This window comes from Carassius gibelio, chromosome B23, assembly GCF_023724105.1.
Source record: "Carassius gibelio isolate Cgi1373 ecotype wild population from Czech Republic chromosome B23, carGib1.2-hapl.c, whole genome shotgun sequence".
NCBI lineage: Eukaryota > Metazoa > Chordata > Actinopteri > Cypriniformes > Cyprinidae > Carassius > Carassius gibelio.
This window is the reverse complement of record NC_068418.1, coordinates 21,309,482-21,314,065: the sequence shown is the minus strand read 5'-3', so window position 1 is coordinate 21,314,065 and position 4,584 is coordinate 21,309,482. Positions and strand designations below refer to the sequence as shown.

The window sequence follows — 4,584 nt, the reverse complement described above, 5'->3', positions numbered from 1 at the left end:
GTTTAGGCACACATTTATGTAGGTCCGTGTATCCCTTCATTTGCTGTATGTGGTTGCATGTATAAAGGAGAAGTAATTCGGACAAGCTGATCCTGGTTTGGATTTGAAGAGCTTAGTAGCTAAAGTGGGTCAGTGCATTTGCAACATAGCTACTAAAGACCACAGGTGATTGTCTTGAAGATCAGACATTCATAAACAACTCTTATTCAGCGTTTTCTTTGTTTTACATAAACACAAGCATAAACAGTTTAGTAGGTTTAATCAGATTATAATGGATAGGTGTTTTCTGCCTACTTTTAAAGTTGAAGTCATTGCTATTTTTAGAGGTTTTGGTGCAGTGCTGCCCCCTACTGCATGAATATGGAGTTTTGATATTTGGACTATCAGTTATATTTGTGTGCATATTTTGTGCATACAGTATGAATGCGTTCACTTAAACAAACTAACCAATAAATAAACAAGGTTCGAAATCATAGCTCTGTTTTTAATTAGCTTTACATCAAATGAACAGAAATCTATACTGTGTTCATTTATATACAGTAGGTAGGCTACGTAACCATGCAAAGTCTCTTTAAGTGCTTGAATATTTTATTTTGTAAATAAATACAGATATATTACAACATAACATATTCTCTCTTCTTTTAAAAAGAGCATTGAAAATACAATCAATCCTGCCGTCAAAGTGCAAAAATAGTCACAATCTTAACAGTCATTGTAGAGAATCTCAACAATAAAACAAATCACTGCAAATCAGTCAGAGCGTTCACAACGAATCTAAACCACACAATGTCACTGTTTGAGTGGCCAACTGTTTGTTTGCTAAATAAAAGCCTTTGACCTTGCATTAACAGCCAACTGTAATTGGATGAGCCGATTAGACCCTTTTAAGAACATAAGCTCTTATTCTTCTTGAGTGTCTGTCTGAGACGTCATGACATCAATCATGTCCCATTCACAAAACCAATGACATTTCGCTGTCGGTGAGACATCCATTACATACATCAATGCCAAAAAACACATTGTTTTCCTCCATAAATAAACACTTTTATGAGATTGTTTTGATCAGATGTCTAGTTAGGAGAGAGTTTCTGATAGGTCAGTGTCCTTCATGGGCTATTTTGGTGGTGCAAATTCACTCCTGCTGTCTGGGTGACACTGAGGTTGGCAAACCAGAATGCCAGACCCATATTGGAAGAGAAAAGCCAGGTGAGGAATTCTGTACACGCTTGTGAATGGAAAGCCTGGAGGCCCATCAAAAAACACTGTCCTACTCTCAAAGCTAAAGAACTCCTAAACATGTGACCCTGGACCACAAAACCAGTCAGAAGGGTCCATTTATTTATTTTTAATTGAGATGTATACATCATCTGAATAAATAAGCTTTCCATTGATGTATGGTTTGCTAGAATAGGACAATGTTTGGATGAGATACAACTATTTGAAAATTTGCACAAAAAAAAAAAAAAAAAAAAACAAGAGAGAAAATTGCCTTTAAAGTTGTCCAAATGAAGTTCTTAGCAATGCATATTGCTAATCAAAAATTACATTTTGATATTTTTATGGGATGTATATTTAAAAAATATATTCATGGAACATGATCCTTATTTAACATCAGAATTATTTTTGGCATAAAAGAAAAATAGCTATTTCTGGCCCATGCAATGTATTTTGACTATTGCTACTCTTATACCTGTGCTGCTTATAACTGATTTTGTGCTCCAGGGGTCACATATATACTTAGCAATTTATATAGCATGAAATACATTTCAAATATAAATATATGAATTTAATCAACTTATTTACATTTACATTATATGTACTGTACATTTGAACTAAAAAACTCAAGTATGACAATATATAATAAATTATGTGTGTGTGTGTGTGTGTGTGTGTGTGTGTTTGTGTGTGTGTGTATATATATATATATATATATATATATAATCTTTTATTTCCTGCATGTTTGCTTTAGACATATGGGGTATTAAATACTCAGTGTATTTTAAGGATGACGCCCTGTCTTGTAAATAGTGACTCACAGCTTATGAAGGTGACCTGCAGATATCGCTCTCTTCATTAGAGTAATATGTTTTTTAAGATTACTTTAAGAAAATCAATAAACTGAAGTCATACTTCTGCATAATGTTTGCGCTGTGACAGCTGTGCTAGTTTTGTTGGCTGCTGGATTTTTTGACTGTGGAGCTTGTGGTGGTCTATGAACTTTAGGTGCATAAATGGGATTATATCAAAAATATAACCCAGTGCTAAGTGGACCCCTGTCCCAAATGGTGAACTGAAGAAGCCTTTGAGACATCCTTGAGGTCCACCAAAGGCCATATATTATCCCCTCTGTCATTTTATGATTCAGAAGGATGCTCACTAAATAATTTAATTTAATTCACTCCATTGTTGCCAGAGAACAAGTTTGGGAGAGCTTGGCTGAGGATCGGCCATCCTCGCACCCAAAGCAAGACTATGAGCTTCAGCATGATTTGGTAAAACTATAATGATGATATTTGGGTTGTTCAGTCCGTTTAAGAAAGAACGCACCTCTAAACAAAAGCGATGTGTTTTCTCTGCATTGTGTTTCACCGCAGGAGATGTGGCGATGGCTTGTGGTACAAGGTCAGCTGGCGAGAGCTGTATCCTGACATCCCAATACCCACAAGGCCCAGCAACATGGCAAAGCGGGGTACAGCGGGGCCCTCCCTCTGCAGGCCGGTCCGCGCCGCTTGAGTCTAAAAGCAAAAGGTCAGAGGTCAGTGTTCATGGCCCTTCTATGAGCATGAGATGAGAGAAGATCCATCCAGGAAGTAGTTCTCAGAAACACTTGGTACATCAGACAAGTTTGAAAAGTATTAGTGAATTTCCTAGATCAAGATTAAGACCTGTAAGAAGCTTATCATGATAAACAAAAAAACGTGTGTGTGTGTACATGTGTGTGTGTGTGTGTATATATATATATATATATATATATATATATATATATATATATATATATATATATATATATATATATATATATATATATATAGACACAATTATAGTGCTTCTACTTTGAATCTTCCCTGAAAAAGGAAAGAATAATTTTATATAATGTAAAAACATATTAGATGGAAACAAACACCAAAATGCCAAAGGGGATTAATTGCAGCTGAATCTGTTTCCAAAAATAGTAACAAAACGAGATTTGGAGCAGGCGTCTAATGTCATTGGGCTTGGTATTCAATTTTCTGTGGAAACCACGATTCTGATCCAAAATCCCACAGTTAAACGACTGGAAGAATATTATCAGAATATTGCAAATATTGTATTTCAGTTTTTTTTAATATTATTATGGATTTTAAATCAAGTGATAAACATTTGCTTTATAAATTAATAACAAATAATATTTGTATTTGTAAAAACTTAATACATTTTACTTGGTCTAATTGGCTCTGTTCTTTGCCAACTTTACTGTTATTCATTCCCTATATCTTTTACATGCTCAGTTACTTAGATTTTTGAAATGTTTACTTGCGTATAAAACTACAACCATTACAAAAAATACAAGGCATACATGCTGGATGTTTGTTTGGGGTCTAAGAGGTGCAAGGCCTTTTAAAAAAAAAGAACATTCATTGAAGAACAATGAAATTCCCTTTTTGGACATTTTACAAAAGCATTTTTAGAATTTCAGACTCCATAGAAAATTTTGCTTGGAGTAGAATCCACTTAAAACATGAATCAATACAATAAATTGTTTTATTGTGTTATTCTACAAAATATTTTTTGCTAGAGTATGCTTTCTATAGACAAGGGTAATGTCACTAACTATCTTTCTGATATGGATAAAAAATATATAAACATGCATACATACACACAGTCAAACTATAAGTGATTTGTATTTGGTTTTGGACTAGCATTATTATATTTGCATAAACAGTAATCACCATTTTGGAGAACTGTGAACTCGTTTATTTTGCTCAGTTAGAAACTGGACACTCACCTGCAGGTATCGAATGTATCCAGGCGTCAGGAGAGGAATGCGGAAGAACATCTCAGCTGCCAGAGAAGCTCCCGTCCACACACACTCACACACACACACACCAGACGGATCTGCCACTGCTCTTCAGACACTTGCAGACTTATAAAGCTTTGGGTGCTTATATAACTGGTCACATGTCTCCATGAAATCCTGTCTATCTTTTTGTGAAGGGCCAGTGTGTGTGTGCCCAATTCTTGGAAAAAAACTGGAGGGCAGATATTTCAGTTAAATTTACTGGTTTGGCCTACATAATTTGCAATTCATAAATTGCATAAAATGCCTCTGTTACTGTACTTGAGCCAACTTGAACTAACAAAAATATGTCATAAGAATATGTTGCTAATGTTCCCATTAAGTTATGTTAACATTATTTCTCTAAGAGTTCAAAATGTTGATTATTAAACATTTTACACATTTATTTTCTTGGTTATGCAAACGTTAGAGAAACATAGGAAAAGTTCAATTTGATCATTTTTCAAACGTACATTTAAAGAAAAAAACATTCCATGACCGATGAATAATAATATTTTTGTTATAATAGAACATTATTAAACACCTGA

The 4,584-nt window shown here is 34.4% G+C and overlaps 1 long non-coding RNA gene across 1 annotated transcript; it reads right to left on the bottom strand.

Moving 5' to 3' along the window:
- Positions 1–570: 570 nt before the first annotated feature.
- Positions 571–4,183, bottom strand: LOC128011267 (uncharacterized). The gene is made up of 2 exons (XR_008182520.1): positions 3,986–4,183; positions 571–2,735 (listed from the first exon to the last, which is right to left on the bottom strand). It is a non-coding gene; the product is annotated as an uncharacterized LOC128011267 (long non-coding RNA).
- Positions 4,184–4,584: the final 401 nt, after the last annotated feature.